This window comes from Eptatretus burgeri, chromosome 3 (genome assembly GCF_056783735.1).
Source record: "Eptatretus burgeri isolate ZD-2024b chromosome 3, Ebu_testis_v1, whole genome shotgun sequence".
Taxonomy (NCBI): domain Eukaryota; kingdom Metazoa; phylum Chordata; class Myxini; order Myxiniformes; family Myxinidae; genus Eptatretus; species Eptatretus burgeri.
The window spans coordinates 79,266,764-79,276,996 of record NC_140963.1 but is presented as its reverse complement, the minus strand read 5'-3'; the positions used below and the strand labels follow the sequence as shown (position 1 = coordinate 79,276,996).

The following is a 10,233-nucleotide window of genomic DNA, read 5'->3' as shown; positions in this document are numbered from 1 at the left end:
ACACTTGAAATTACATATGAGATTGATATCCCCAAGGACAATATTTTAGATACAGTTCCTTGGACTTATTAATTATAGGATTTGAAAGGAGAAGAGATTTTAGGTACATTTGATTCACAGGAATTACAAAAGACAAAATTCACAATCATATAAGAAAATGAAGCCCATCCCTAACCAAACACCCCAAAACCAACCCAAACCTTCACATTCCAACACAACCCAAACCCAAACCTTACACTAACAACCCAAACCAAACCCTAATCCTAACTGGAATTTTTTGTTAAACAGCTTCATGACTTTTTTTTATCAGTTCAATAATACTGTACAACCGTCAATACAGTCTTCAAAGTAAAGTATTTTTTTTGTCTTTTATTCCAGTTTTGTATTGAGAATAAATTAAGTTTCAGTTCTTTAAAGTTTGAATAAGTTGAAAGGAATAAGTAAATATATCGTAAATTTGTCTCAATAAATCCCGGGTCTTCCCAGCATTTCTTGATATTGCTGAAAAAGAACAAACAAATACATTACTTATCTAATATCGAATTAAATAATATGTAATTTCATTTTGAACGAACTGGACGTACCTCTCATCAAGCACCATACAACGTTTATATATCTTTAAACAGTTCAATTTTTTTTGACACGTCAATAATAATCCTGCACAAGGTGAATACAGTCTTTCATTGTCAATATTTTTTTTCTGACGGTTCTATCTTGAAAATGAAGTTTCAGTTTTTTAAGTTTTAAGAAGTAGAAAGGGGGAGATATATCATAAATTTGTCTCAACAAAATCCCAGGTCTTCCCAGCACTTCTTGATATTGCTGAAAAAGAATAAATAAATACATTACTTATCTAATATCGAATTAAATAATATATCATTTAATTAATATTAATATTCTGTTAACGTCTGCGCGTAATTTGACGCATCTCCTCCGAATCTGCCATACGGATTGTCGCCACTTTCGGCATGCGGGTGCCCTGTGGTCTAATGAACAGCATGGGCTATGTGATGTCATGCCAGACGGACAAATTTGAGAATTTTTGGCGATTTTCTAATTTTTACATTCGTTTGCATGGCAATGTGTGACGTCACCGCTGAGGCGTAATGACGTCATGACATCATCGGTCAATCGGTGACATCATTACGTCTGTCGTCGACATACCGTCACTGCTGAGAGGCGTAATGCCACTCCTAGAAAACAGCATCTGCAATGTAAAACCCTCTTCTGCACATGCTGACTACCTCAGAAGATGAATTTGACGTAAAAAATGTAACAAGAAGCATTGTATTTAAAGAAATTCTATAAATCACATTGTGACCACTGGATATATTGACGTCCTAACAAACCCTCACTTTTGAAACTTCGTGCAGAGCGCGGGTTTGGCTAGTTTAATTAATTTTTGATGAACTGAACTTACCTCTCATCAAGCACCATACATCGCAGAATGACCAAATGGTTTAAAACTCCAAAGGCCTCCAAAGTGGAATCCAAACGTATTCTCGAAAATATAACCTGCTTTTCAAGTCTCCAATGCAGAACCCTTTTCCTGATTTTCCTAAATTTCCCGAGTCTCCAACGTTGGTCTCACATTGTGAGCCATCTAGGCAGAACTCTTTTCCTGATTTCCCCAAATTTTGTGAGTCTGCAAGGTAGAATTCGTATGCTGGGTCATCAAGGTGGAACTCGTTTACCTCGGTCTTTTTCATTCAAAAGCTCTTCAAACAAGTCAATGATTTCACTCCAAGTTTTTGGTGAGGATATTTTCATTTCATATCTCCAATACAATCTTCTCAACATTGTTGAGGTTTCAGTCCAACACATCGATTTGGAAATATAAATCAGCAGAGGTAGTCGGGGGAGACTGTTTATGCAAGGCAATTCAAGAGTGGAGGCTTTGATGACAGAGTGAAAAGTAAAGCCATTATTAGAGAACCATGGGAAGATTCTTGTGGAAAACATCCTTCACGCATATCAATGAGGAGAGCCATTTTAAATACCTATAACTGCAGAGGTAGTTTAGTGCAGTATTTGAGGTAGAACCTGATTGAAATCATTCAAAAGGAATCTGAAGGTCGGTTTGGTGAGCTGGTAATCGTGAAGGTTGTTGGTAAAAAAAAAAAACGAAGGGTATTTCTGATTGACCAAGTGGGAGTTGATGAGCTTGAAGAGACATCAAGGTAGAAGGGCTGGAGATGACAACAGCTAGGGCTGGGCTGGAGATGACCACAGCTCGGGTTGGAGATGTTTCGGAGGAATATTTAAAGAAGTTAAAGATAATGTTGGAGTGTAAATGTGTTTGTGCAGTCATGAAATAATGCAGCAATCACAAAGGGTTAATGGCTGCACTTCCCTTCTTGAGTGACATTGATTGTGCAAATGAGGGAGAGACCTCACCTGCTTCATGTATTCATTATAATTATTAAATTATCTTTCCTCGGAATGATAAAGTTCTTGTCACGCTATTTTGAACAAGGAAGTGACAAATATGGACAAAAAGAGTGCAAGTGATGAAAGTCATTGGAAGGTTTAAGTACCTGTAGTTCTGCAGACTGGTGTTTACGTTTAAAAGAAAATCTTGAATCACCACCTGTAAGAGCCTGATGTTTCATCTTAGGTTCCTGGAGCACTTGGACAACGGAATGATCAATGATAGATCCACTGCACACACACGTCAACAAAAGGAAGTCAAAAACATTCAATTAACACTGTCATCATGATCTCCATCATTATTATGCCTTTCAACACAATCCTGGATATACTGTATTCTCTCGATTGAATTCTGAATCTCAGTTCAATTTCTCTTTTCTTTTGCATTCATTATCACATCTTGATTCTTCTTCAAACTCCCACTGGATTTACATTGAAGTTTTCCAAACCATTAATTGTAATGATCATCCAGGTGTACCCACTGACTTTTAGACATACATTAACACTGATGCCAGACTTTCACCAATTGGAAGATTTATTTGATGCTTGTCTGGCTTTGAGTGCAGAATATTTGTTTGTTCTCAATGCTTCTGATGTAGAGCCAAAAAGGGACACAATGGAGGAGAAGAACATGTAGTTTATACAAAGTTTGGAATAATTTATAATGTAAGGCAAGAATCTTGGAAACTTACATTTTAACCGACAGGAAGGTTTCATTTGAGGAGTTGGAGAGGATAGTTGGTGAGTAATGTGATGAAGATGGTGCAGCCCAGTGGCTTCAGATCATATCTTCGGCCCCAATTTGATTCATTCACATTCTGCTGAACATGAGTGTTTATGTAGCTCCATCCTCCTCTTGTTTCTTGTTGAGGTCTCCATCCTCTCTCCTCACGAGGCACTGCATTCACTAGCATTTCCTCAAATTTATTTCTCCCATCATAAGGAGAGGTATGTTCCCTTCGTTCTAATTCAATATAATATTTTTGTGCACGGTCCCTGTTGAACTCATTGGCATTCTGCTGAAGGTGATTATTTCCATGGCTCCATCATCCTCTTGTTCCTTGTTCAGGTCTCCATCCTCTCTCCTCACGAGGCACTTCTTTCACTGCCATTTCCTCCATTTTATTTCTCCCATCATAAGGAGAGGTATGTTCCCTTCGTTCTAATCCAATGTAATATTTTTGTGTACGGTCCCTGTTGAACTCATTGGCATTCTGATGAAGGTGATTCATTATTTATCTGACCCCATCCTGATATTATTCTTCGTTCAGGTCTCAATCTTTTATTGCTGTTCTCATCAATCAGTGACATCGCTGTTCTCATTCATTCTTTCTGTCACGTCGGTGACATCACTGTTCTCGTTCTGTCATTCGATCCCATCTTGGTATGAGTATTCAGGGCCTTCAGTGTCTTGACATGAGTACTTTCATTGTCATGGTATGGGTATTCAAGACCTTAAGGACCTTCAGTGTTTTGGTATGAGTCAATTTCGTTTCTTGTTCAGTTTTCTTTCCTTCATTCGATTCCTTTACAGCATCACATTTTTCCTTTCTCTCTATTGCTGCAAACATTGTGTCTCCTTTTCTCTCTCGGTGCACATCGTAAACTGCATAAACACACAAGGAGAGAGGTATATTGCATCTGTCAGTACATCATACTGAAACTTTGAAAGTACTCAGCATGCCCACTAATCGCTTGGCTGACAAGTTTAATCAAAAGACAGCCATCCAGCTTCTTCTTCGTCCTCAAACAAGTAAGTAAGGGCTTTTAAAACAGGCTTGTTTGTGATTAAACGAACACAAATTTTTTGATTCAATTAAATCGATTATTATTTTCCAAACCAGGAATATGGATTATTAGGTTTCAAATTGCACCATTTGTATTATTTTACGACAGCAGGAACCATATATTTTGAAGCATGATAGACACACAGATGGATACTTCTTCTTTTAGCAACACTGTCGGACCCCGACATTAGCGGGGGAAACGTTCCTGAAAAATGGGGCAAAGGTCGAATCCACGAATGTTGGGGCATTGTTTCAATGGAAAAAGGGGAATAGGGTCCTGGCGGTTTGTGATTCAGAAGGGAAAATCAAAAATCCCGTGAAAAACCATGAATATGCGAAGCACGGGGCTGCAAATGTAGAAGCAAGTCAGAAAAACCGTGAATATGGCCATGAAAATCCGCGAATATGTGACTCACAAAGCAATGGATATGTGAATCTCATGGCCTCAAATGTAGAAACAGGTCAGAAAAGCAATGAATACGCCCGCAAAAAACCACGAATACACGAATAAAAGGACCGCCAATGTAGAAGCAGGTTGGAGAAACCGTGAAAACGGCCACATAAAATCCATAAATACGTGAAGCACAAAGCCGCAACTATGTCAAGCACATGGCCTCAAATGCAGAAACACGTCGAACTAGAGGGGGAGCACTCGGGAGAGTGCAAAACCTCCGCCGCCAATACTGCTGGGTCACTCAAGTGAACCTTGTATCTTATTCATTAAATATGATGTCAACAGTGCTGACAGAGTTATCGTTCTTTTCTCAATTTTTTTTTTGGGGGAGGGGGGGGTTGGAAATCACTTAAAACATGTAGAAATTCAAAAAAAAAAAAATCGAAATTTTGTTGAAAAAAAAGTTGCAAAAATTTTTTTTCTCAAACAATTATTTTTTTGGGGGGGGGGGGAGGTTGGAAATCACTTAAAATATTGTTACGTCTGAGGGGAGGTATGCATTCAAAGGGTAATTAGGATGTTTAATTAGGTATGCCATGCTGTTCGAGTTTACCAGGATCTCGATGTAATAAGTAGCAATTCAGTGGTGATAAGTTGTCTAGTAAATGTCCATTTATTCAAGGGGGAAATGATAATTGTCACGTAATTAGATAGGGACACGGGATAGGGTAAGTGTGTCTGCGTAAACCCTTTTAGTATTCCCTGGAGGCATGCCATGACGTAACAGGACAGTGCTGCGGATGGCTCCGCCCAGTGATCACGATTGGCAGAAGGCGACGGCGGAGGGCCAATAAAAATGGCTCGATTGGAAGTGACGAGAACTTGAGGATAAAAAGGTTCTGTTCGGGGAAAAGGGGTGGAAGAAGAAGATTGATAGAGAGAAACCGTTTTGGTGGAGGCTGTTGGGCTCGGAGCGTGCTCTATTGTTGCGCTGGTTCGTTCCTGGATTGATCGTGTCTCGTGGCCTTGCTGTGCCTCGTGCCTCACCTCGGTTGGCTCTGGGTTTCTGCTGGCTCGGAGTACGGGGTCGAACGGCGGGCGGACCTGCCTCCCTCTCCTGCTCGCAACTTGGCGCCAGAACTGGCTCCCAGGCGGCTGTGAGTGGACTTGGGCCGACACCAGGAGGTCGACAGCACCACGGTGTCTCCTGTCCCTGACGAGCGCAACGCCAGCTCGTCCGGCGCCAATGCAGGGACTGTTGCGCCTACACCACAGGCCAGCTTGACCACCAGGACCAGCTACGTTGTGTGTGTGTGTGTGTGTGTGTGTGTGTGTGTGTGTGTGTGTGTGTGTGTGTGTGTGTGTGTGTGTGTGTGTGTGTGTGTGTGTGTGTGTGTGTGTGTGTGTACCTGGCGCCTTAGAGGGTTTTAGATTTGTATATCCATTGGAATTGTTTGTGTTTTCCCCACGCCCGAACCCACACCACCATCCCGTCGAATCGCCCCGGATCCCTCCTCTTGCCGAGTCTTATTATTATTTCTGTTAGAGAAATAAACATTATTAACTCAGTGAAAAGCGACTCGTGCCACCTTCCTCATCCCGTTTGCGGTAGAGCGATTAAAACCGCCATCTTTGGGTTATAAAAAATAAACCGCCTCCATCGTTTTGGCTCATTCTACGTTAGCGGGACTGTTCAAGTCCCGTGGACGTCACATTGGTGTCAGGAGTGGGATGTCCGAACCCCTCTAAATTATATTTGGTGTCGGGAGAATATACCAGGATTAAAATCTCGCCACAAATTGGAATATAAAACTACTACAGAAAAGCGCGCGAGCGCGGGAAAATTTTGGCGGGAGTTTTCAAATTAAATTTAATTGGCGGCAAACGGGACTTCTGCACCATGGCGGATGTGCAGATGTTTGAGGAGGAAGGCCACATGTCTGGCAGCGAGTTGGGGGAAGAAGGGAGAGACGGGGGTAGGATCGAAACCTCCGCCATTCCGAGTGTGGACCGTGCTTCATTGCCCGAAATGGAGCCGGCAGCACCGGAAACTGGCGCGATGTCGATCTGGACAATGTTGGAACGTTTAATGAGTGCAATTACAGCACAGGGGGCAAAAATGACGGCACATGGGGCAGAAATGGCAGAAATGGCAAAAATGACGGCACAGGGGGCAGAAATGGCAAATCAATTCGTGACACAGAGGGCAGAAATGACAGATCAATTGGGGGTAATGGGGGAACTTGTTGGGTGCACGGATTGATTTAATGAGGGATGAATTGGGGGAAAAGATGGAGAAAATGAAAACTGAGATGCAGGAGTGTGTGGATGTTCAATTGGGGGAAATACAAAGTAAATTCGAGGATAGATTGGAGGAAACAAAGGAAGAAATTACATTGGAAGGGGAAAATATACGGAAAAAATTGGAAGATAAAAATGATGCAACAAACATTCGGGTTGATAAAGTGGATGAAAGCCTGGAACGTCATCGTGCCTGTGTGGATGCTCGTATGCAGCTGCAAGTAGAAGAGTGGGGAGAGCTGAGGAAGCAAGGGATGAATTTGGCGGAGGAGGTAAAAGGATTGGAGGCTCTTTTGGACGAACAAGATAAAATTATGAGCCAAGATGAAGTCTTGGATAAAGGCCTGGTAGAGCCGTCTTTTGTAAGTAGAGTGTCCGGGTTGGTTGAGGAGCAGCTACAAACTCGCGACGGAGCCTTGGAGGAGGTTGTGCAGGCCCAGAAGATCCTGCGGGAAGAGGTGAATCGGTCCATTCAACGTTTGGAACAGGAGGCAAAAATGACCCATGAGACCCTCACCACAAAACATCTTTGGCCAGAGTGGACTCCGAAATTGGATAAGCAGCCACAAGGGTGTTTGATCCCTGGGCTGGATTCGGACAAGGGAGAAACTGGGAAGCGGGCCACCAGAAAAGTGATCCCCCTGGTAAATTTTGACGGGTCAGGTAGCCTTGAAGCTTTTCTGACGCAATTTGAGTGTATTTCCCGACTAAACGGGTGGAATGAGCGGGAACGTACAGGGAATTTGGTGGCAACGTTGCGGGGACCAGCCGCAGATGTGTTAAACGTGATCGCGGAGGGGATGTTGACCAGCTCCCACATTTGCGAGGCGTTGAGCCGTCGGTTTGGGTTCGCAGCAAACTGTGATCTGGTGCGGGCCCAGCTCCAGCACCGCAAATTAAAGTTGGGCGAGACAGTGCAGGAGCTGGCACAGGACATTTACCAATCAGTCAGGATCGCGTATCGGGACCTAACAGTGGAGGCGTGGGACAGACTGGCACTAGAGAAATTTCTAGCTGCTCTTCCGGACCCTGAGGTCCAAGCGCTAGTGGAGTTAAGGGATCCATCCACCGTTCACAGAGCGGCCGAGTGCGCAGCCAGGCTGGCCTCGTGGAGGCGGCCGGGTCGGGTGCCAGAGAGGCCATCAGTGATGATCCGACAGGCGGAGAGTCGGGATCAGGGAGGGGGGCTGGGAGAAATTGGCATTACCCAAATGCTTCAGGAGATGAATCCTCCTGCTGAACCGCCAGGTCTATCCGAGGTGCCCTTTCATAGGTCGAGTCCGGAAATCACTGTCGGGGGTCGGGGAGACTAGATCGGGCTGAGCATTTCTGGCCATGCTCGGCTGGTGAGATTGTGGCGAAGTGAATCCTTTGGTGAAAAAAGTGAATTGTGGGAAAATTGGCATGGGTTTGTAAGTTCTGCTGGGTTTTAGAGTGACAATAGGGACAGTGGGTAATTGGGAACAAAGGGGGCACGAGTGGCTGTCCAATGGCTGGTGCGTGGATCGGGTGAGGAGAAGTGCTGTGTGAGTTGTTTCAAGTTAAGAAGTGAAATGTATGGTGCACACATTGATTTTTTTATTGGACATGGTGTGGTAACAGGGAAGGTCATGGTCGGTGAAGTGTTAGAAATGCAGGTGTCACATGTAAGGCCGATGGGGTGGGGGGAGTCATGTAGGTTTTGTGGGTGGGGATGATGTGCTTGTCCGCAGGGATTGCTAAAGCTCACGGTGAGCGGGAATTGCGACACCCTTCAAGGAGATTCACCCCTGGTGGCTGATGGTGACAGTGTCTGGAGGCAACTGGGAGAGGGTCTGGTTGGGCAACCAAGGCGGGTAGGACCTTGGCGACCCAGGAAGGCCAGAGGAGCCAGTGAGACCCCTTCCAGTGTGTTGTACGGGGTTAGAGCTGATGGCTACCAGGGGGGTGGGAATCAAAGGGAGCGGGGCGGAGAAACGTCCGGGTTGGACTAAAGCTTACCTGTAGGCATGGTTGCACCTGAGATGCCCCCATCATCTTGTGGGAACCCACCCCACGGGCATGACAGGATTCAGCCTGCATCATTAAAATGGGGACCATGACCTAGAAATGTGATGATGACCATGGTGTGAGTGTTGTGAAGATGTGTGAGTCCCACTCGATCCCGCACAACTTGACATATGCAGCAAGGGCATGAGGTCCGCATAATTTTGGGACAAGCAAATTTGAAAATTGGCTCCCCAGGTAACGCTGGGTCTATGAGCATCCACTGGGAGATGCGGTCAAGTGTAAATATCCCATGAATAGTGTCGTTAAGGCTTAGAGTAGGAATGTAAAATATAAGTGTTGTGTTTTTGTGGAACCTTTTGTTTCCCCTCCCCAGATCACTGGAAGAGTGTTGGGCAAGAGCGATGATCCAGAGGATGGAGTGCAACTTCGCTCAGTGCTCTCATGTGATAAAAAAAAAAAAAAAAAAATGAATGATTGTTTAGGCGAGGATAAGGCCATAAGGGGGTAGTACATTAAGCAGGATAGGTAAGTTAGCTGCGGCTCTCTGCCCATTGCCCCTCCTACTCTATTTCGTTAGGTTAAATAGGTGTGAGTCAGTAAGTGTTAAGGCTGGTACGGTAGCGCCTGTGATATACCTTGCAGGAGCTTTGGTACCAGAGGAGGGGGCAGTGTTATGTCTGAGGGGGGGGGTATGCATTCAAAGGGTAATTAGGATGTTTAATTAGGTATGCCATGCTGTTTGAGTTGTACCAGGATCTCGATGTAATAAGTAGCAATTCAGTGGTGATAAGTTGTCTAGTAAATGTCCATTTCTTCAATGGGGAAATGATAATTGTCACGTAATTAGATAGGGAGACGGGTTTGGGTAAGTGTGTCTGCGTAAACGCTTTTAGTATTCCCTGGAGGCTTGCCGTGACTTAACAGGACAGTGCTGCGGATGGCTCCGCCCCGTGATCACGATTGGCGGAAGTGACGGCGGAGGGCCAATAAAAACGGCTCGATTGGAAGTGACGAGGACTCGAGGATAAAAAGGTTCTGTTCGGGGAAAATGGGTAGAAGAAGAAGATTGATAGAGAGAAACCGTTTTGGTGGAGGCTGTTGGGCTCGGAGCGTGCTCTATTGTTGCGCTGGTTCGTTCCTGGATTGATCGTGTCTCGTGGCCTTGCTGTGCCTCGTGCCTCACCTCGGTTGGCTCTGGGGTTCTGCTGGCTCATAGTACGGGGTCGAACGGCGGGCGGACCTGCCTCCCTCTCCTGCTCGCAACTTGGCGCCAGAACTGGCTCCCAGGCGGCTGTGAGCGGACTTGGGCCGACACCAGGAGGTCGACAGCAC

General features: G+C 44.8%; 1 long non-coding RNA gene across 1 annotated transcript in view; it reads right to left on the bottom strand.

Annotated features, from left to right (window-relative positions):
- Window positions 1-354: 354 nt before the first annotated feature.
- LOC147030269 (uncharacterized) overlaps window positions 355-10,233 on the bottom strand; it is an 86,794-nt gene continuing 76,915 nt past the window's right edge. The window contains exons 2-4 of the long non-coding RNA XR_015056285.1: window positions 3,123-4,036; window positions 2,538-2,661; window positions 355-501 (exon numbers count right to left, since the gene is read on the bottom strand). This is a non-coding gene — a long non-coding RNA (uncharacterized LOC147030269). The remainder of the gene's footprint in view (window positions 502-2,537; window positions 2,662-3,122; window positions 4,037-10,233) is intronic.